The sequence below is a fragment of the Acinonyx jubatus genome, chromosome B3 (genome assembly GCF_027475565.1).
Source record: "Acinonyx jubatus isolate Ajub_Pintada_27869175 chromosome B3, VMU_Ajub_asm_v1.0, whole genome shotgun sequence".
NCBI lineage: Eukaryota > Metazoa > Chordata > Mammalia > Carnivora > Felidae > Acinonyx > Acinonyx jubatus.
The window spans coordinates 104,758,816-104,782,645 of NC_069386.1; the positions used below are offsets into that span (position 1 = coordinate 104,758,816).

Below are 23,830 nucleotides of genomic sequence, written 5' to 3' on the forward strand. Positions count from 1 at the left end.
CATGTCAGGCTCTGTGCTGACAGCTCAGAGCCTGGAGCCTGCTTTGGATTCTGTGTTTCCCTCTCTCTCTGCACCACCCTCACTTGCGCTCTGTCTCTGTCTCTCAAAACTGAATAAACATTTTTTAAAAATTAAAAAAAATAGGAAATAAATGTTTCATAAGGTTAATTCTTTTAATAAGGTTAATTATTTTAAAAATTAGAATCTGGCCTGCATCAGGTGGTATAAAGCTTAAATAATGTCATAATAAAAGTCAAAGGATCCATTGTCAGATTTATCATTATATATCTATAAAATCCTAACTTCTCTGGAAACTCTGGTTTCTCACCTCTAACACAGCATCTCTAAAACTGTGATTGAACATTAAGAGTTCATTTCAGTCTGACAGTTACATTTTTTTGCTACTGCCAACATATATGAGCTTAGAACAGCATGAAAAGTAGAATAAATTTCAAATCATACATTTGAGCATAACGCCATATAATTTGAGGATACTCATCTTAAAATTCTTTTTCCAATTGCCTTATGTATTTCATTTTTTCGCTGTAGTGTACTTTTAAATCTATTGACTAACCCTTCTTTCAACTTTTGATGTATATCTAGTAATCAATCCATAGCTGCAACCACTTAAAATTTTTTTATTATGTAATAAAATATACAGAACATAAAATTTACCATCTTAATCTTTTATTTTTTTGAATTGTGGTGAAATACACATAAAATTTACCATATGAACCATTTTTAATTGTACAGATCAATGGCATTAAGAATATTCACAGTATTGTGTAACTATCACCACTATCTCCAGATCTCTTTTCACCTCCCAAAACTGATACTCTGTACCCATTAAACAATAACTTCCCCATTCCTCCTTTTCTAAGCCAATGGCCTGGCAACAGCCACTTTACTTTCTGTCTCTATGAATTTGATTACTCTCCTATAGATAGAACCATACAGTATTTGTTTTTTTGTGACTGGTTTATTTCACTTAGCATTGTCTTCAAAGTCCACCCATGTTGTAGCATGTATCAGAATTTCCTCCCAAGGCTGAGTAATATTCCATTGTATGTACATACCACATTTTGCTTATCCATTCATCCATCAATGGACTTGGTTTGCTGCCACCTTTAATGGAATAATGCTGCTATTGTAAATAATGCTGCTATGAAAATCAGTGTACAAGTATCTCTTCAATCCCTGCTTTCACATCATGGGGAATATACCCGGAAGTAGAATTTCTGGATTTTATGGTAATTCTATGTTTAATTTTTTGAGTAACCGCCATACCATTTTCCACAACAGCTGCACCATTTTATATTCCTACAAATAATGCACAAGGGTTCCAATTGAGAACTACTTCTATACATTGAAATGTTTTATTATTTTTAAATGTTTCAAAAACATTGAAACGATCATCTAACCATGCTAATACAGCTATCATTTTCTAAAATCTAAGTCTTCTCATTTGTATATCTCACAGAACTGTAATACTTTATACAACTTTTGATTTTTTCTGCATTCTACATCTTGAGCATTTTCCATATTACAAAGCCCAAAAATATCATTTTAATGTCTGTATTATATTCAACCAAAGGGAAATACTATTTTTTTCTTAATCATTAGACATTTGAACATTCAAGTTGCTTCCAATTTTATGTCATTAAAAGTATGCAATAAACAACATATGTTCATAAGTCCTTTTTCTTCTGAGGAATACTTTCTGTAGGAAGGTATTAATCAGTTAAAAAGTTTACATGTTTTTATAGAGTTGTTGACAAATATTACTACATTTATTTCCAAAGGGGTCATAACGGTTTCTATTACCCTAGCTATCTCACCAGAATGACCCTTGACAGGAGGTAGTTATCTTTCCATGCATCTCTAATTCTCTAACAAGCTATCACCTAGTAAACACACAATACGTGTTTACCAATTGAATTCATGAATGAATAAATAAGAATGGCATTTAACTGAATCTTCACCATTACCCAATCTTATTTGGTTGCTAATTTATGACAGACAGTGCATTTTAGATGGGGTTAAACTATTTTAAAGCAATGAAAAATTTGGCTTGCAAATCGGAAGGTTCATAAAAAATGAATCATGCCAGCATAAAGGTCTTTCTTGGTATTTAAACATTTTCCTATCCATTGCCAAGTGTAATGTAATTTCACTCAATTATAATCTTTCATTCTAAACATAAAATAGTATTGTGGGATCACTTTCCTAACTTGCCATCTTTTGTAGTATTGGGTAGATTAAACCTTTACTTAGCATTTATGGATCAGCAAACAAAATAGTATCAGCCATCCTCAACTCCAAACCAAAATGTAATTGACTCTAAGTTTTATCTTACTTTGTTCATTTTTCTTGTGAATTTCTATCCATTAAACCATGGGTTCTTCGACATTAAATGTTTCCTTTCCATCCTTGTATAAAATTTTGCACAGTAGGAATCAATAAATATTTTTTGTATATAAATATATGTATTATGCTACACATTTATTTTGTTTAATCTAATTGAGGGTTTTAAAGAACATGGTAAATGTAAATTATATATGCATTAAAATACACATTAAAAGGACATCCTCTTCATGTTAAAGTACTAGAATAAAATTATCAGATAAAAAGGAAGACAAAGTATCCTGATATTCAGTGTAGTATTCAATTCTTCACGGGTTGTAAATTATAACGGGAATGTTACAAAACTGTCAAATTCTTCCCAAAGCAATCTTCAAGTTAATCAACATAGACAATCACTCTTTTCATTTCTATGGCAATAGGAAAATTTTAAGCAGTATCTTTTGATTGGAGTTGTCTTGAAAATTGCTTCGTGTTGGAGGCCTTATTTTAAAATGCAACAAGCCTGAAATATTAAATGTAATTTGTCATGCAGCCTAGAGAAAGAATGAAGCATTTGGTACATTTTTCCTAATTGTTTCTGATTGCTGCCTGGGTAGCTCCAGCACTTCTCCATCTTCAAAATCACCTTCCAGGGCTTTAACATCTTTGACCATTACTTTTAATCAAAGAGGCTGAACATAAAATAACGTGACTATTAGGTAGCAGAAATCTTAACAACACTGGCTTTAACATTTTTATTTAATTGACCTTAAAGACAGAGCCCTCAAAAAGTAAATTGTTAATGAATTCTGATTAAAGTGACAAATTACCTAATGTTAACACTGACATAAATCACTGTCCCAGGAAAAGTGGTCAATACTAAAGTCAGCAGAATTTAGTTTTCCAATGATAATCATGTTTTGTTAAGTCCTGCTTAATAATAAAGTCCATTCTCATACTTAATGTGTGGTTACTTAGAGAACTTAGACACATTAAAAATTGGCATGAATTTCCTTCACACTAAAAAGCACTGTTTTTTTAAATTTCCACTACTGTAATCTGAAGTTCCCATGTCCATTCATCCAAGAAGGAAGATATCACTTATTGAGTTAAAATTTGATAAGGAGTTGAAGAAAATATTTGCAGAGTCTAGTAAATAGGGATTATGAAAAGAGGACAAAATATTTCAGAATGTTCTCAGGTAGCATTGCTTTTGTTTCTGAACAGAATGAGTCATTTTGAGGGGAGATAGTAATGGATGGGATATTTGTGCTATAATCAAAAGGAAAGGAAATTAGCTTAGGGCTCTCCTTGTTCACTTTCTCATGAGGCAAATATTCACTATGTGCTCCAGAAGAAAAAAGATAAAAAGGATTCCACATCACATTCAGGTACATATGTTTAGGATGTATATTTTTAAAGAAAATGTTGGGGAAAAGAGGCACAGATTTAAAAAGAAGTCTTTTCATAGAGTAAGTGTAACTTTTAGGATTTCACGATCCAGTGTTCTAGACCAGAGTATATTTAGGCGTGCCAAATGATAGAAGAACAAGTTGCACAGGGATACTGACTGAATTGTGCAATTAAAAGTGTATGCCTCTAAGCTAATTGAGCAATTCAGAATAAAAATATTTTCATTTGATTTTTTCAACATAGAACATGAGTTTTTTTTTTTTGTTTGTTTTATTACATGTGTTAGATGATATGTGCCCTTAAAAAAAAAGTTTGTCTCTAAAATTTTATTCATTATTTTTGCCAAGAGAAAAAGTTACAAGGGAAACGACTTACAGGGAAAAAAATCCATAGGTTAGTTTTATATAAAAACCACAAATAAAAATGATCCATAGTTTCTTTAAGTTTTTATTAATACCAGTTAACATACAGTGTAACATTCATTTCAGGTGTACAATTTAGTGATTCAACACTTAACACATTCAGTACTCATCACAAGTGCCCTCCTTAATCCCCATCACCTATTTAACCCATCCCCAACCCATCTCTCCTGTTTGTTTCTTAATACACGGTTGCTTCCACAAGTCAATGCATCTCTTTCTTGCATGCTGCTCTTTCTGGTTACATTTTCCACTAATTACAAAGTATTTTAGGAGGAAAATTTCTATGTAAAAATGTGAATCCAATATTTGGCTTGAAGTTCATATGTAACAGAATTTTAACTTTGAAGACTGATAATTATTCTAGCATTTGTTTCTGTACATTGGTTTTCATTGAGACTAAAAGCATAAAAAGCAGCTCTGGTAAAAAAAAATTAATTACTGGCATAAGTTTTATTAAAAACTGCTATACTTTAAAATTATATTGTTAAAGATGAGCCAGATATGAAAATTTCTTCCATTAACATTTAGTTATTGCCAGTTCAATAAAATAAGATTCCCATATATTTTATTTTACATATTATATATAACATACACTTTGTATAGATGCAAGTATTTTACATATACACATATCTGTAAAAATACATGTATACTTTACACATATACTAAAAATTAAAATTTTATATGCAACATTACAAAGAAATTCTAATAATCTTGATAATGTATATATCAATTCAGCAAAGGCTCTAATTTACTATAAAATAAACTCACGTAAAGGATTCCTACAGATATATCACTGAAGTGGTCCAGACTCTAAGCAGCCTCTGAGTACCAGAGCTCAAAATTTACCGATATGCCAAATAACTTATTGTAATTTTCAACTGAAATATAACATTTAAAAATAATGTAACATTTCTCTCCCTGTGAAAGCATCAATACTGTAACCACTTACGCATAGAAACTAGTAACTACATATTCCAATTAGTTTCTAGATAAAGGAACTAGTAATAAAAACAAAAACCCACTATGCCACTTTTCTTGTTATATGGTAGCTTGGTGGGTTTTTTTCGGGGGGGGAGGCGTATAGAGATATTTTTTTACTGTCAATTTAATTTTGTACATAATTTTATATTTAAGTATTATAAAAAAACAATATGTATTGTTGAAAATATATTAACAGCACAAAAGAGTAATATAAAAAGTTCCCCTTCCCATCAAACCCCAAATTAACCTTAACTTCTATCATAGTTCCTCAGGTAGCCTTCAAAAATACACTTATACAAAGCATGCTCATGCATACATCTAGGTTTAACGTAAGATCATACTATAATTTTTGAATTATACAAACTATAATTTTTAAATGTTTTACTTAAGTTAGACATGTCTGCATAGCAATACATGTAGATATACCTCCTTTTTAACCTAATTTATTTAACCTGTTCCCTACTGAAGACTGTTTTGTATTTTGCTATTACAAACGTTCTAAGTACATCTTTGTACAAATATTGCTGCACACTTAGGTGAGAAATCTGTAAAGGTGGGATAACTGTTAAGTATATTTCTAGACATGAAATTTCTGTTAAAATTTTTTTTTCAACGTTTTTATTTATTTTTGGGACAGAGAGAGACAGAGCATGAGCGGGGGAGGGGCAGAGAGAGAGGGAGACACAGAATCGGAAACAGGCTCCAGGCTCTGAGCCATCAGCCCAGAGCCTGACGCGGGGCTCGAACTCACGGACCGTGAGATCCTGACCTGGCTGAAGTGGGACGCTTAACCGACTGCGCCACCCAGGCGCCCCATGAAATTTCTGTTAAAGGCAACTGCAGAGCCAAGCAAAATTTCAAAGTGTATCTCCAATCTACTATCCCACCAAAACTGGTTATTGTTGTTGTTATTTATATTTTATGTATACATTTTGTCGTTGATACTTACAGTTTATGTACAAGGTTTTTATTTTTTTTGTTCGTGTGTTTTTTATGTATGTATGGTGTTGTTGTGTTTTTTTCCAAACTGTAGTTTCATTTCCTATAAATATTTATCTGTGAGTAACCTCTAGTTTTCATATTTTTAAATATATTAACCTAAAGAGGGCATCACAATTTCAGCTGTAGGAAGTAACTCTAACCAGTGTGGACTTTTCCATTCAGTAGCAATAATATCATCATGAGTCTGGAAAGATTGTGAGAAGGCATATAAACTTTCCTCTACCTTCAGATGAATTATACTAACTCCCTTTCCACCCCACTCCACACACATTCAATTACAATTTCAACCAAAATTTTATAAGGCAACTTGTTCATTGCACTTCCTTATATGTTCATTCTACAGGAAAGTGAAGATAATGTTCACATGATCCTAAACAGTTGGTACATTTACAAATAAATGAGTTAGCAGGCAAATGGAAAAGGACATCTAAAAACTTCAGCTTTAGCTTTCGAAATGAGTATTAAGACATATCCTTGATAACAGTGTCAATAGAAGAGGTTAATTTATGTTCCAATCTTAGTGTAGGATACTGGGAATAAACACTATGAAATCTGCACAGTCAGCTCTTATTTATGTGTACCCAAATATAAAGGGAAATCATTGTAAGTAATTGAGATCTATGTGTACTTTAATTTTTAGTAAAGAGTCAAATGAATGCGCATACGGATATTTACATAGAGTTTGATCTTTCAGTGATAGCTATATTCACAAACTCTTATGAAATTTAACGTAATTAAAAACTGAAACTCTAGCCTTTTAAATATTCCAATTTAGTGATTTTCAGTCTACCAAAAATTCTACTGTGCTCTTTTCAAACAAATACCTAAAAGAAGTTTCCATTGGTGACAACTTTCTCAAGTAATATTAATTTAAACACTCCTGAAATTAAAATTTTAATCTGTGAAATTAGTGATATGAAATAATAATGAAATTTAAGAACTATATGAAAAATTAAAAATTCTTTTTTTTTTTTTTTTTTTTTGAGAGAGCAAGAGTGAGCAAGCTAGCAGGGGAGGGGCAAGAGGGGGTGGGGAGAGAATCTTAAGCAGGCTCCATGCTGAGCATGGAGCCCAAAGCAGGGCTTAATCTCAGGACTATGAGATCATGACCTGAGCCAAAATCAAAAGTCAGACATTTAACCGACTGAACCACCCAGGCCCCCCTTAAAAATTCTTAAAACCATAATCTGAGACATTCTATCCTTCCCACTGTACACTCATCAGAAATTAATATACATTTTTCAGAATTATCATTTAGAATATATTGTAATTTCCAACAAAGTTTAAAACCAATTAATGGCAAAGCTATGATTACAGTATACATTATTTATTTTATGGTCCTAATTATGAATGTTTACCTAGTTTGAAATTTTTTTCTATATTAAAGGAAGTTTCAATATTAAACTTTAAAGTTAACAATTAGTCACTCCTTGTCTTTAATTAATTTTATTGAAGTATAGTTGATATACAATGTTACATTAGTTTCAGGTGTACAACACAGAGGCTTGGACTATGCCAACTGCAAGTGCAGCTACCATCTGTCACCATACTACCCTATTACAATACCATTAACTATATTCCCTATGCTGTGCTTTTCATCCCTGCCACGTATTCATTCCATAAATGGAAGCCTGAATCTCTCTCGTTCACCCATTTTATCCATGCCACTATCCCCATCCACTCTGGCAACCATCAATTTGTTCTCTGTATTTAACAGTCTGTTTCTGCTTTTTGTTTTTTTTTTTTTTAGATTTCACATATAAGTGGAAGAATGTGGTATTTTTCTTTCTGACTTATTTCACTTACCATAATACCCTACTCCTTATCTGTAATAGCCTCATAACTCAATGTCACCCAACCCATATGCCTGTAAACATACTAAAATTGCTACCCACCACATGCCCATTCACATGGTCTTCATACACATTGAGATGCATATGTTTTGTGACATAAAGAAATTAGATGAAATGAGCCGTGTAAGAAATAGATCTCATTTTATAGTCCCTTTTTTTTCTGTCCTGATGGTTTTCTTCACATTCAGTAATACCCAAACCTTGGCATTCTCTTTCAAATCTCATGATCCCAAGTAACTTTTTTTTTTTTTAATATGCTTCACACCCACTGCAGAGCCTCACACAGGGCTTAAACTCAGGACCCTGAGATCAAGACCCCAGCTGAGATCAAGAATCAGATGCTCAACCAACTGAGTCACCCAGGCACCCCTCAAATAACTTTCTTTATGTAGAATACTCCTAAATTTCTATGTCTTGACCTGTTTCCCAAGGTCCAATCCTATATTTGCAGCTGGAAATATCCCCCAAGTCCTTAAAACACGTAACGCCTCAAGGTGGATTATCTTTCTTTCACCCTCAAACCTATTCCTCTTATGCTTACTTTAGGGTTCCTCAAACTTTGTGGTCACACAGCTTGAAGGTTAGGCTCATCTTTTTTCTTTGGTCTCCTTAACTCCCCCAACCGTCCCCACCCTGATCCAATCCTTTACCAAATCTTAGCTGTTCTATTGCCTTGCCCTGGAAGCTCAACTTTCAAATTCTCTGCAGCCACTTCTCCACTTTAAATCATCTTACCCTGTGTTGCTGCAGCTCTGCATTATTTTCAGAGTCCTCTGGTCCATGACCTGTGAGCAATGGGGCAGAGTGAGGCTTTTATGATTTTAGGTTTGTCTGTTTTACTTTATGGCAAGAGTAACTTGAAAATGAGCATTACCATTACACAAAAACAGGTATGCCGTGATAATGACTGGGTAAACATTTTCTCTGGCTGAAGAAGCAGGTCCAGATTTTTGGTAATGTTTCCTTGTATATCAATCAGCAGGGTTAACAGAAAAAAAACAAAACAAAAACACGGATTTTTTGTTTAAACAAAACAAAACAAAAAAAAGGATCTTGAAGACATACAGATAAACGCTCAATTCTAAATCTCATTTATTTTACTTTTCTGCAGCTCAGTTCCTTATATTTGAAATGAGAATAATAAGCTATCTCATACGGTTAACATTAAATAGGGTCCATAGGTACCTGACTTATGCTCTAAATATTTGTTAATTGAATGAATGGTGCTCTCCTGCCTGAAATACCTCCTTTCCCAGATCTTTATCCAGCTAACTTGTACTTATTTTATGGCCCCAGTGCCTATTTGTTTATCACACACTCAGTATTACTGATGTCCTTGTTAGTCTCTCATTATATTTTAGTAAATTCCTTGAGGATAGAATCCATGTGTTATTTGACTTTGAATCTGCAGCAATAGGTGTGATTCCTGGCAAACAACATCCACTACTTCAGTAAATGTTGAACGACTACTTTTTCTATACTAGTAACCAAAGGCCTTGTACCATAAGCTTTACCAATTTTATTCTAAGGGCAAAGTAACCAACACATTGGAAAAAAGAAAAAATTAACAACCAAATATCTACAGCAGGTATCACAACAACAAAAATATTCTGATCGAATTCTATGTAATTGAAGGTGGCAAAAATGCAGCCTCTCCTCATAAAGACAACAGCTCGTTCTCACTAAGCACTTAAGCTGTGCCTAACTGAGCGATTTGGTTATTTAATCCAATCTACACAACTCCCTGTTCGATAAATTTTCTCTCTCTTATTTTACACGATTTGAAAACTGAGCACCAGGAAGATTAGGTAACCCCTAGATCACGCAAGTAGGGAGCTGCGATGTCAAGATTCCAACAATTTGGGACTTCCTAATTCCAGAGCCTGTACCGCTCATCACACTACGCTGACTTCTAGCAACTGCAGATGTCAGGTGGTATCCTGACCCATGATGACTAAGGCTAGTATGTCTTCCCTGAAAGTGAGGGAAACATTAGGGATGGACCAAGAGTACCTCTCCCCCTCACACTGAACTATGAAAGGTTCTACCTGCTAACTGTGTCAAGTATATGTACGTTATTGAAACTGCACAGGGTTTTCTTCCCACAATAAACTACACTTTCCCTCTGAATAGAGTAATCCTTGGTTTTGTTTTCATATTAACACACAAAACTTTCCTTACAGCTTGAAAACCTAGATGCTTGAGAACTAAGCCACCATTTCCAGTGAAACCAGAAAACAAACAAAAAAAGGGCCGCATTTATAGTTTCGAGGTAAAGGGATCCAAACAAGACAGTCCTTGAGCACTTAGAAGTCCCGAGTATGCAGAATTGCTAGTGTCAATCACACAGGAAACAGAAGTACCTTAATACTGACAAATTGGCTTCGGAGTTCCCTTAAAGAGCCTCTAAATCATTTGAGCCCAATTTCCAATGTAATGCTCTAAGGGGCCACCTTGTAGACTTCCAACAAGCAATCCAGAAGGTGTCCAGAAGATGAGTAAGAAACCAAACTTCTTGGAAAATGGAGGCGGTGGGCGCGGGGCATGTAACTTTAAATCGGCAAAACTAGGAGTTTGTGGCTACCTTCCAAAGATTCCCGTATCTTACATCGCCACTAAGTAGTAACAGTGGGCCAGGGCTTTCCACAACACCCTCCCCCCCCCCCCGCCCGCAATTAGGATAGGGGACTTTGCCTCATTTTATTAACAGATACCTTCCTCGTAGCATGATTCAATGATGGGCATTTTGGTTCCTCGCATTTAAAAATGCAGCCACAAATCCACTCGGGGAGCAAAAGTATGCAATAAAAGGGCAATAGCTAGGACGTATAGCCAGTTCCAAATCTTCCAAGCTGAGGAGGGCGTATGAAGTATCACTAAAAACATTTATTACCGTCCGTGTGCCAAGTGGCGATGGCCAAAGTGCGGATGTGGTTAATACAAGTACAAAACACCGAGCGGTGGAGTCACCCTACACTCCAGAATCGGCGGTCAGACCACCAGTAAACCAATGCTCGCGAAATGGCTGCCGCACGTCAATCGGCCAGAAAGCATTACTCCCTCCCTCGGGCACGTCACGTCACCAGGGAAACGGCGCTTTTGCGTAGGGGCGCGGCCCGGGTGAAAGTTCAGGGCTGGACCGGAGACCCCCGCCCCTGTGCCTTTGTGGATTCTTGTGGGCGCAAGGCGAGGCCAGAGTCCCGGAGTCTCCCACGGCCCCGGGTGTGGGAACGTGGGCCCAGGCCTGGAGTGTACAAAGCGCCCCTCTTCCCCAGCTCCGCCTCGCTTGGCCGGCGGTGGCGTAATCGCCTCGAAGCGAGCACGAGTCGGGGGCGGGGCGAGCTGGGGCCCGAACCGCCTCCGAGCGCGATCTCGGTTCCGCGGCGGTGGCGGTGGCACCCGCTGGAGTTGACGTTAGCCATGGAAACGCGGACCTGGCTCAGGCGTGACCTCGGGGAGCTGGTTGCCTGGCCGCTACAGCTTCTATGCCTTCGCGTTCGGGTCGCCGGCAGCCTCTGGGCAGGATCGCCCAACCCGGGTTTACCTGCAAAAATGCAGTCCCCGGGATGCCTTCGCACCGCCTCTGCCCTCGGGTGACTCGAGGTACGTTCGAACCCCGACATCCACCTGGGGATTTCTTGGTCACCTTAATTTCCAGGACTATGCAGAGTCACGTTCTTGCAGTTTCAGTTGCCGCACATTTCTTGTTCTTCGCTATAAAACCTTCAAATGCTATTATTGCACTTTTTAGACGGAAGATGAACTCCGTGCCTAGAGGAATCAATCCAATGTGACTTTAAGTTTTTTCAGAAAACTGCTTTAGCCTGTTGAGTTACAGCGTTTTGTCTCTAAGAGACACTGGTCAGATGGAAAACGGTCCTTTGGGTTTTGATTGAGTGATGTCCTTGTTTCACCAATACAGTTTACAAACTGCATCCCTTAGATAGTCCTGTACTCTTTCCTTATGTCCAGCTAGACCACTTTTGCCCCGGCCTGGTCAACTTACGTCCCCCTGAACATGAATAACTCTTTCACCCCTAATCTGCCTTTTTTCAAAACTCTGTCAAGGACCAGTGTTTACTTCAACGAAATCTACAACAGAGGTTATCTATCAGACCTGTGAATTGATTATTTGCTCTTTACCAATCATTTCTCTTGTATTCAGCTATCTGACATTAGGTACGTTCTTTTTGTTTGTTCGTTTTGTTAAACCATTTTTTAAAGTTTGTTTATTTTGAGAGCAAGAGAGAGAGAGTGCGGGTGGGGGAGGAGCAGAGAGAGAATCCCACGCAGGCTCTTGGCTGCCAGTGTATGCTGGGTTCCAACTCATAAAACCTTGAGATCATAACCTGAGCTGAAACCAAGATTCAGAGGCTTAATTGACTGAGCCACCCTGGTGTCCCAAATCATTCACATAATTAAGGCACAGACCATCCTTTGTGTCATTTGGTGTCCACTGCCACCCATGCCAAATCTCCAGACTTTTATCATAGCATCCAGAGCCTGACTCTATGACCAGACAATGCCATTTTAGTAATTTAACCGGGGCACCTGTCAGCTACTCCTAAATTTCCTACTAGTTATTAATGGACAATACCTGGTCGGGGAACTTTTCTGTTTCTTTTTCTTTTGTAAAAACTAATACTACACTGTATGTATGTTCACTAACTGGAATTTAAATTTATAAAAGTTTTAAAAATATTAAAGATTTTTAAAGAGTGTACAATTCAATGGTTTTTAGTATATTCATTGAATTATGCAAGTATTACTGCGGTCAATTTTAGAACATTTTCATCACCGCTGAAGAAGGCCCTTAAAAAGTAAAAACAAATGAAAAATTAAAGAAAAGGGTGACACCTGGATGGCTCAGTCAGTTGAGCATCTGACGCTTGATTCTGAGCTCAGGTGTTGATCTTAGGGTCATGGGTTCAAGCCTCACGTTGGGCTCCCTGCAGGGCATGGAACCTGCTTAAAAAAAAAAAAAAAAAAAAAAAGCCCTGTACTCTTCAGGAATTATTCCCTTATTCCCTACCCCACTTGTCACTATCCCCACCAGCCCTAGGCAAACATTAACCTATTTTCTGTCTTTATAGATTTTGATGTTCTGGACATTTCATATAAATGGAAGCATACAATATGTGGCCTTTTGTGATTGTCTTCTTACATTTAGCATTATGTTTCAAGGTTCATCCGTGTTGTAGCCTGTATCAGTACTTCATTCTTGTTTATAGCCTAAAAATATTCCATTGTATGGATGTGCCACATTTTATTTAATCTGCTAATGGACATTAAGGTTGTTTCTACTTTTTGGAAAATTCACATTTCTGCTATGAATGTTCATGTACAAATTTTTGTGTACACTTATGCTCTCATTTCTTTTAGGTAAATACCTAGGAATGGAATTGCTAGGTCATATGGTAACTCTCTGTTTAGCCTTTTTAGGAACTGCCAGACTGTTTTTCAAAGCCGCTGCACCATTTTACAAAACTACTTGCAGATTCCGTTTCCCCCACCACCTCACCAATACTTGTTTTCTGTCTTTTTGGTAACCAGTCAAGTGGATTTGAAGTGATACCTCGTTGTGGTTTTGCTTTGCATTTCTCTAATGAATGAGTAGTGATGTGGAAACTTGTGTACTTGTTGGCTATTAGTATATATTAGTATATATATTAGTATATATATGTCTATTGAAATTCCTTAAATTGATTTCTTTGTTTTTGTCACCATTGAGTTGTAAGGGTTCTTTATATATTCTAGGTGTAAGTCCCTTATCATATATATGATTTGCAAAAATTTTTTCCCATTCTGGGAGTTGTTCATTTTCTTCATGGTGAGAATCTTTTCTTCTAGACACTTTCCCACTTGTGTTTATCTCTTATCAAGGAGTCCTACATGCCAGTATTCTCAGGCTGGCTTGGCTAACAGAAGTTTCCTATTTTGACATTTTGGAGATTCCTGTCAGGTCCACTTTTCCCTGAAAACTCTTTCTCCCAAATTATCCTTCTATTTCTCTAACCTCTAAAATTGCCTTTCATTTGACAATGGCTTGGTATGATTGAAAAACTCGGTCAGCCACCAACTGACATAATGTGTGGATTAAGTCACTTCGTATCACTGGTTCTCAGTTTTCTTTTCTGTAAAATAAGTTGATTTATTTCTCGTAATCCCTGTGAATGGTAGACTTCATTCACCTGATACTTGATTTTGAAAGAAAAACTTGTTAATCACTTTGCATTTGTGATTGGTAAGATGTGTGCAGTATGGGGGAGGTGGATTGGGATAGAAGCAGAAGTGTCAGCTGGCCTGGCACATTTGTGATGCACTGATGTGACCTTGGCTATTTTCTACCATTTTTGTTTTCCAAGAGTATGGAATGCTAACCATTCATATTCTAGTGTTATACATTTGGGAAGGATGATCCTTTGATCTATCTAGTTACCCTTTCTATCCATTGTTTTCTTTACAGACCAATTCCTATGAATTTACAGAAAACTCTTAGATTCAAAGATCCTCCCCAAATCTTGAATTTGAATAAATACCATTTTGTTGATCAGAGAGATGTGTTTGTGCTTGTTCTTTCATTTTAAGACTCGTTTTTTTTTTTTTAATGTTTATTTATTTTTGAGAGGGAGAGAGAGTGTGCATGAGCTGAGGAAGGGCAGAGAGAGAGGGAGAAACAGAATCCTAAGCAGGCTCCATGCTGTCAGCGCAAAGCCTGATGCGGGGCTCAAACCCAGAAACCTTGAGATCATGACCTGAGCTGAAATCAAAAGTCATGAGGCTTAACTGACTGAGTCACCCGGGCGCCCCAAGACTCATTTTAGGTGCTTGAGTAGATTTTCCTTTTATTGGTGGTGAGAAGAAACTACTTACTATAGTAAGTGATAAACTATAACATGAAATGTGTTTTTCAAGTTTTAGCACCAAATGCCTTTCAAAAGGCTCTTCAGGAATTTAGCTATTTGTCCATGGTATGCATTTAGTTAACGTTCGTCATGTATTTTCAGAATTACAAATAAAAAATAAATAAAACTTTCAAAAAAAAAAACTGCTCTGATGGTAACAGGTCATTTGATCCAGAGCAAGTAAGAATTACTTAATCATAGCATGCTTTTTGAGTTCTCAAGATGTAGGCCATGTTGTTTCTTTTCTAGACATGCATGAAGTTTTTTATTTCCCATATTAATAAAGGTGGTGATGTTTAGAAAAGTAGAACTTCAGTATATTTCCTTTTATTTTATTTTTAGGTCTCTATTAGAGAGAGAGAGAGTGAGTGTGTGTGTGAGAGTGAGAGTGTGTGAGCAGTGTAGGGGCAGAGAGAAAAGGAGAGAATCCCAAACAGGCTGTATGCTATCAGCACGGAGGCTGATGCAGGGCTCGATCCCATGAACTGTGAGATTACAACCCCAGCTGAAATCAAGAGTTGGACATTCAACAGACTGCTCTACCTAGACACCCCTTCTTTCAAATTTTTTCATCAAGGTGCCCCTCCTTTCAAATTTTTTAAAATACTTTTGAGGAACATGGATGAGGCATTCTATTTATTACTGACAAAGTTTGTGTAGGCATTTTTTAAACAAGCAGCAATTACTTTTTCTTGAAAAGTTTATTTTTAATAATTCTATGTTATTTGTAAACTAACTTTGTTTATTGCTTATTCTCTTCATAATGAAAGTTAAAATAATTCCAGAGTTACTTTTACCAGTAACAATTATTTGACAGGCAAATGATCTCTACCCTACTGGATTATAATCTTCTTTGGATCAGACAGTAGCCTTATTACCATTACCTAATACATTGTAGGTATTCAGAAGTTTAAATGTATCAAAATACTAAATTTCGTTTAACTATTTCTCTATAAAAGGAAGGATAACACATTTGTTTATATTAACAACTATCAAAATGAATTCTTTAATCCTCACCAGCATCTTCTGACAGTGCTTCAAGTACAAGTTAACATAGGGAGAGAAAAAAGATTATAATGTATGTCAGAGCTAATATCCTTCATATATAAAAAGTTCTTTGAAATTAATAAGAGAAGTGAACACTTTTTTTTTTTAACATTCATTTTTAAAAGAGACAGCCTGAGTGGGGGAGGGGGAGAGAGAGAGGGAGACACAGAATCTGAAATAGGCTCCATGCCTGCACACACAGCCTGATGTGGGGCTCGAACTCACAAACTATAAGAACGTGACCTGAGCCAAAGTCGAATGCTTAACTGACTGAACCACCCAGATGCCCCAAGAAGTGAACACTTAAAAAGAGGCAATTTACAAAGGAATTAGATGACGTTTATCTACATGTACACACATATGTATAGTGAATATTCTCAGAAAGATAGACCATATTAATGAAATAATAAGATTCTATAAAAAGGAACATCCAGGCATTAAAGATGTACTCTTAGAAATTAAACATATGAGAGCAAAGATTTAATAAAATTTGACAAATATACTAGGAGATAGTAAGTTTCCTGAAAGTATAACAAAAATATAGTTGACACACAGGGCAGACATGCTCAATATATGTGTGTGGATTCAGTGTCACCTCATACCTGTTAGGATGGCTATTATAAAATAAAATGAAAGAAAAACTACAAGCGTTGGCAAGGATGTGGAAAAATCGGAACCCTTGTACACTGTTGGTAGGATGCAAAATGGTGCATCTGCTATGGAGAACCATGTGGAGGATCCTCAAAAAATTAAAAATAGAACTGCCATATGATCCAGCAATCCCACTTACGGGTATATATCTGAACATATTGGAATCAGAATCTCAAAGAGATATTTGCCCTCCCATGTCCATTGTAGCATTGTTTACCATAGCCAAAAAGACAGAAGCAACCCATTGTCCATCAACAGATGAATGGATAAAATGTGGTATATGCACACAATGGAATATTATTTAGCCCTAAAAAGGGAAGGAAATCCTGCCACATGTGATCACATGGATAAGCCTTGAAGATATTATAGTAAGTGAAATAAGCTAGTCAGAGAAGGACAAATACTGGATGATTCTACTTAAATGGGGTATCTGTAATTGTCAGACTCCTAGAAACAGTAGAATGAAGGTTGCCAGAGACTTGGGGGAGGAAGAAACAGGAGGAAGACTTGCTATATAAAGTTTTAGTTGTGCAAGATGAGTAAGTTCTAGAGATGTACTGTACAACATTGTATTGCTACTTAACAATACTGTATTATACACTTAAAAATTTGTCAAGAGGGTAGATCTCATGTTAAGTGTTCTTACCATAAAAAAATCTGAATCCAATAGAACAGAAAAAAAAAGTGTGGATTCAATGAATGAAATTAACCAGTCAATAAAAATAATGATAGATTAAAAACAAGTAGCCTTTACTAAACAAAAATTAGACAATTGACTAAGAAAACTTTAAATTTATTGTAATCCCCTGCAAACTGCCACTTTTTGTTTATTATTATTATTTTATTATTTTCTTTAAGGGATTTTTTTCAGGTTGGTATCTTGCCTGATTCCTGCATTAAAGTTGAAAAATAAGAATTCCCTCCTAGTACATTGCCAGATTGATCTGTTTCTCACCCTTCTAGATAATGCTCAAATTCCAAATAAAGCAGCGTTTCTATGGCTATTTTGTTGGCCCACTTTCAGAGTAGCATATGAAAACAGCATATGGCCAAAATCAATGTTGTGATGCCATCTTTATCCCTTAATCTTCATTTTCAGAGCATTTTTCCTCCTAAGCCTTGAGCCATTTTTCATTTTAACATGTTGGAGGCTGCAGCCATACAAATGCATCAGTCTGTTTTAGAAATTGTCTCTGAGAATGTATGCCAAATTCCCATTCAGGAAGTAAGTTTTAATTAGTCTGAATTTATTTTCCATTTTAGTAATCCAGATTAGAATTTAGAAGATCTCTCTGGGGGTACTCGATGGCTTGGTCAGTTGAGCATGCCACTCGATTTTGGCTTAGGTCATGACCCCAGGGTCATGGGATCAAGCCCCATATAGGGCTCCTTGCCTTGCGTGGAGACTGCTTTAAGATTCTCTTTCTTCCTCTCTGCCCCTCACCCACTTGCTCGTGTGTGTGTTCTCTCTCTCTCTCTAAAAATCGGAGATTTCTTGGTATAAATGGTAAGTGTTGCTCTGTATAAAGAAAATACTTAAAAAATTTTCCAGGATCTGTAATTAAATTAAATATTTCACAGTATCAGTTTATTTATTTTTTTGCTTTAATGAATTTCCAGTTTCTGTCATACAATCCTTCATATATATATAAATATACATTTATATATATTTAGTGTTTTATTTATCTTTGAGAGAGAGAGTGTGAGTGGGAGAGGAAGAGAGAGAAGGAGAGAGAAAATCTTAAGAGGATCCAAAGCAGGCTCTGCACTTACAGCAGCGAGCCTGGTATGGAGCTCAAACTCATGAACAATGAGATCATGACCTGAACCAAAGTTGGGACTCAACCACCTGAGCCACCTGGGGCACCCCCATACAATCCTCTTTTATCTTTAAGATATTAGAAAAAAATATCCATACTAGAAGTAAGCTTTTCAGCAATCTGATATACTTGCTACTTGACAAATTTCCCTTATAATCTTTTTCCTTGTGTAGCGTTATTCATGACATTCCTCAATTGGTATATCTTTTCTTTTTTAAGTTTATTTATTTATTTTGAGAGAGGGAGAGACAGAATCCCAAGCAAGCAAGCTCCGTGCTGCACTGTAGGCACAGAGCCCAGCGCAGGTCACAAACCCACAAACCCGCAAGATCACAGCCTGAGCACAGATCAAGAGTCCAATGCTTAACTGACTGAGCCACTCAGGTGCCCCCTGATTGATATATATATTTTTTAAATGTTTATTTATTTTTGAGAGAGAGAAAGAGAACATGAGCAGGGGAGGGGCAGAGAGAGAGGGAGACAGAATCTGAAGCAGGCTCCAGGCTCTGAGCTGTCAGCACAGAGCCCGATGCGGGGCTTGAACTGAGTGTGAGATCATGACCTGAGCCGAAGTCGGACGCTCAACCGACTGAGCCACCCAGGCGCCCCAAGATAGATATATTTTTTTAATTCTCTTGGCTTAGCTAAATCTTTAAGATCATAATTGAAGCTGAGGCCAGTATTTCTCAAGCAATTTACAGAGAACACTACACACATGATCTGTTGCTAGATATGGTGGGAAAGTTAGGTTTCCTGTTCGAGTAAGTTTGGGAAATTCAAATGATACATTTTAAGCAGGTTTGCAGTCGTGTTTTGTTTTGTTTTTTTAACTTTAAAGATGTCTCTGAGTCTTTAGTTTGCTGATATCCACTGTGACTCTTCAAGATGATGTCCTAGTGTGTTATTTATCAAGCTTCTTTGACCATGGACTCCCTTTTAAGAAACATTGTGTAGGGCAAATAATTCTGTATCCTTCAGCCTTTCTTTTAATATCACATGAAAATAATTCAAATCTGCCTTGAGGGGACTCAAGTGTGAACATTCTCTTAATACTTCATAATGTGCTCTCACTTCTTTTGTGGTTGATCTTGCCTTATTTTGACTCTGTTACCTGCTGTTTTATCTCTGCTTTTCACTCCTAGTATGAACTAGCTCCTTCTTCCTGACAAAGAAGAAAGTTAAAATGTTGCATAAGATAGAGAGCAAATTACAATTGGATTTCTGTCACATTAAAATTCTACAGCCATTTCCTTCTCTGTCCCAGAAACTCAGGCTCTCCCTCAGGCTCATCCTGTTCCTGTAGGAGCATACTGCTTTGGAATATACTGCTCTAGGCAAAATCTTCTCTGACCCAATAATACTATCAATAAGTGCCATTATTTATTCCATATTATCAATAAATTATTTTCTAAACATTTAAAAACTGAGAATAAAGAGTTTGCAAGTTTACTGTTAGTGGGGCAGGATATGCAGGAAGAAGGTTTAAAAAAAAAAACGAACAGTAAACACTCCCAACTTCCCTTTTAAACAGCAGTATTTAGTGTTGTCTTTTAATTTTAATCATCTTATTTATACCATTAATGTATTACATGCCTCTCCATGCCAAGATATTTTACTAAATATTACGGAGAATCGGAAGTGTCTCAAGATTTGGCCCCAGCCCACAAATAACTAGTTAGTAGAGAAAATAAATACAAATGAAAAAATAACAGGTAAAGAGGTGAATAATACAAGAAGTGCCCTATGTTGATACATGTTACAAGATGAGAAGTATGGACAAGCAATATTTGTTATACAGAGAAAAGAGAGGCACAGTTTGACCTAGGCGTTCTGGGGAATTTGCAGAAAGGATTAGACTGAATGTCTAAAGTTGACCAAAATTACTAATTAGGGAAGGGAAGAAAGGGCATCCTAGGATGGAGAGAACATGAGCAGAGACACCAGAGAGAAAAGGGTGGGATGTGTTTGCAGGGCAAGGGGCCGAGAGTTCTAGAGGTTACTTGATAATTTGAAGAGGTATCAAAATGTTCTATGTAAAATACACAGACACACAATCACATTGTAGTATGTATGCTGTCTGGAACTTTTTACACCTATACAAACTATATACAATCATGTATACACACAGGTATATATACTCTTTTTTTAAAAAATGCAAATGGGATCATCAATGTGTTTATTTTACTTTTCAACATGTCATGGCATCTTTCTGTTTCCATATCAACAACAGATCTTCAGAGTATTTCACTGTTCGGAATATAATCACAGAATATTCCATCGAATGGGTAAGAACATTTAAACTAAACTCTACCAAAGATTCAGAAGTACTAAAAGGTAAATGAATATGGATAGTAACATGAAGCCAGATAATCTGATTGTAAGGTGTCTTCAGTTTCTGGCTTTCTGGCCCAGCGAGCCGTTTCACCTTGTTTCTGATTTGCCTCAGTGGAGCAGGAGGGACCAGCTTTTACCTAACTCCCTGGGAAAATTTCAGGCACTTCCAGTCTCTTGAAAAATCCCAGGCCAGACATCCAAGTTCATTTTCCTTTCTGATGGCATCTTCTGTGGATAATTGAAATCAGAATATTTACACCTGCTCACAAGAATATGCCCTTACTTTACCTTAGGCTTGTACAGAACAACATACCAGAATAAAGTACACTGAGCCTGACATCAAGACAGGAGATAAGCTTATTCAAGAGGGGAGGGAAGCAGTCTTTTCATTCCTTAAGATTGAACCATCAATGACTAAGGTTCCATTTGGCCCTACGGTTATGTTATTTTGTGAGTATTTGCACGGCTGTCATGTAAGTAAAAGCTATGACTTGTTCTGTGCAGAACTAAGTCCAATGACTAGAAGACTAAATATGGTGTTTACAGTAAAGAACTTCCTAACAGCATAACAAGAGGTGTTCTTAATTCTAACAGCATTCTTAATTCTAACAGCATAACAAGAGGTGTTCTAAAGTAGTCATTCTTAATTCTAAAGTAGTCTCCAAATCTTTCATGATGCCTGAAAACTGTCTCTAGGGCTGGTATTGGTTGGGTAGGACTGACTTTCAGAAAGACTGTTTTAAACTGAAGAAAGAACAGAAGAAGAAAGAAGGAGAAAAAGAAGAAAGGCTGTTTTAAGACGGCTTTAAATTTGTGTGTATGTGGTAAAATACACATTGTTACTGTCTTAACCATTTTTAAGTGTATGGTTCAGTGGTATTAAATGCATTCACATTGTTGTGCAGTCATCACCATCATTCATCTCTGACTCTTTTTATCTTGTAAAACTTTATACCCATTCAACAGTGACTGCCATTCTCTTCCCTCAGCCCATGGCAACCACCATTCTACTTTCTATCATTTTGACAACTCTAAGTACCTTGCCTTAGTGACATTCTGCAGTATTTGTCTTATTGTGACTAGCTTTTTTTACTTAGCATACTGTCCTTAATGTTCATCCATGTTGTAGCATACTGCAGGATTTTTTTCCTTTTTAAGGTTGAGTAATATTTTGTTCATCTTTTCATCCTTTGATGGACACTTGGGTTTACCTCTGTGTTTTAGTTATTGTGAATAATGCTGCCGTGAACATGAGTTACAAAAATCTCTTTGAGAACCTGCTTTCACTTCTTTGGAGTATATATCCAGAAGTCGAATTCCTGGATCAAATGGTAATCCAATTTTTAATTTTTTGAGGAACCACCATACTGTTTTCCCCAACAGTTGTCTCATTTGATATTCCCACCAAGTGCACAAGGGTTCCAGTTTTCCACATCCTCACCAACACTTGCTGTTTTCTGTTTTTCTTGTAGTAGCCATCCTAATGGGTGTGAGGTGGTACCTTGTTATAGTTTTGCTTTGCGTTTCTCTAATGATTAGTGGTGTTGAGTATCTTTTCGTGTGTTTATTGCTATTTGTATATCTTCTTTGGAGAAATGTCTATTCAAGCCCTTTGCCAATTTTTGAGTTGGTTTATTTTGTTGTTGAGTTTTAGGAGTTCTCTATATATTATGGATTGTAATCCCTAATCAGACAGATATATGATATGCAAATATTTTCTCCCATTCCGTCGGTTGCCTTTTTTCTATGTTGATAGTGTCTTTGGTGTACACAATATTTAAATTTTCATGAAATCTAATTTGTCTGGTTTCCTTTTGTAACCTGTACCTTTGGTGTCATATCCAAGAAGTCATTGCCAAAGCCAGTATTGGAAGCTTTTATCCTATGTTTTCTTCTCAGCATTCTATTGTTTTAGGTTTTACACTTAACGTCCATTTTGAGTTAATTTTTGTATATAGTGTTAATGGCCTAATTTCATTCTTTTGCATGTCAATACTCAGTTTTCCTCACACCATTTATTGCAAAGACCATCCTTTCCCTATTACCTTTGTCACGTATTTGGCCATGTATGTGAGGATTTATTTCTGGGCTCTCTATTCTATTTCATTGGTCTATGTCTCTTTCTTTATGAAGACAGCTTTAAACATAATTTTTCTTTTCCAACCCAACATATGATCTCTGAGGTAGTACTTTGCTAGCTATCTTGTGTCAGGCAACTGTTTTTCAGAATAAGCTACTGAGTATATCCCAGGAAAAGGAAAAGTTGAAGGTGGAGAATCCACGTTATTTGGTACTTCGATTTTTCTGGCCCTTAAATGGAAATAATCTAGATTAAAACACATATAGGTCCTATTATTGTTTCATGTTTCCCTAGTTTTGGTAGATTTTGGAAACTGATAACAGAAAGAGAAACTAAAAATTGAATCAGAAAGTGGTTTGCTTATGGTAACATAGCTAATAATACGCATTTACTCTGACACCTAGAGTCTTTTAATTTCCAGTTTATTGTTCTTTCTACTGCATATTGAGCTGTCAATGGATTTTATTGAAATGTAACTATTTTATTTTTACTTATTTATTAAAAAAAATTTTTTTAATGTTTATTTTTAAGACGGGGAGAGAGCATGTGAACAGGGGAGGGGCAGAGAGAGAGGGAGACACAGAATCTCAAGCAGGCTGCAGGCTCTGAGCTGTCAGCACAGAGCCCAATGTGGGGCTTGAACATCAGAACTGTGAGATCATGACCCGAGCTGAAGTCCAGTGCTTAACTGAGCCACCCAGGCACCCCCAAATGCTACTATTTTAGCAGGATTTGACTCTTTAAATTATCAGAAAATCCTAAATTTATTATAATTCCTAGATGATATGACTAACAGTATTTGTTTCCATATTCCATTTCTATTTTCATTTCAATTCAAAGGAATCAAAGAGAATATATTCATTTTATAGAGCAGAGTTTGGCCAACTATGGCCCACAGACTGAATCTGGCCCACAGGTATGAGTAAAAATACCATAACACTTTATCAGAGCACAACCACTCATATCCATTTATGAATGT

The 23,830-nt window shown here is 36.4% G+C and overlaps 1 protein-coding gene and 1 long non-coding RNA gene across 5 annotated transcripts in view; one reads left to right on the plus strand and one right to left on the minus strand.

Moving 5' to 3' along the window:
- The window catches only part of LOC106974585 (uncharacterized), a 31,017-nt gene extending 19,807 nt beyond the window's left edge, over window positions 1–11,210 (minus strand). Inside the window, exons 1-2 of the long non-coding RNA XR_008299432.1 lie at window positions 10,908–11,210; window positions 8,750–8,799 (exon numbers count right to left, since the gene is read on the minus strand). This is a non-coding gene — a long non-coding RNA (uncharacterized LOC106974585). The remainder of the gene's footprint in view (window positions 1–8,749; window positions 8,800–10,907) is intronic.
- A 171-nt stretch (window positions 11,211–11,381) lies between these two features.
- Window positions 11,382–23,830, plus strand: part of PCNX4 (pecanex 4) — a 39,020-nt gene continuing 26,571 nt past the window's right edge. Inside the window, exons 1-2 of one of the 4 annotated variants that reach the window (XM_053224508.1) lie at window positions 20,745–21,346; window positions 21,395–22,102. The gene's annotated coding sequence lies outside the window, so the exon portion shown is untranslated. Of the gene's footprint in view, window positions 11,618–20,699; window positions 20,723–20,744; window positions 21,347–21,394; window positions 22,103–23,830 lie in introns of those variants that run through there. The other 3 variants (XM_015071832.3, XM_053224510.1, XM_053224509.1) reach the window with 3 other exon arrangements.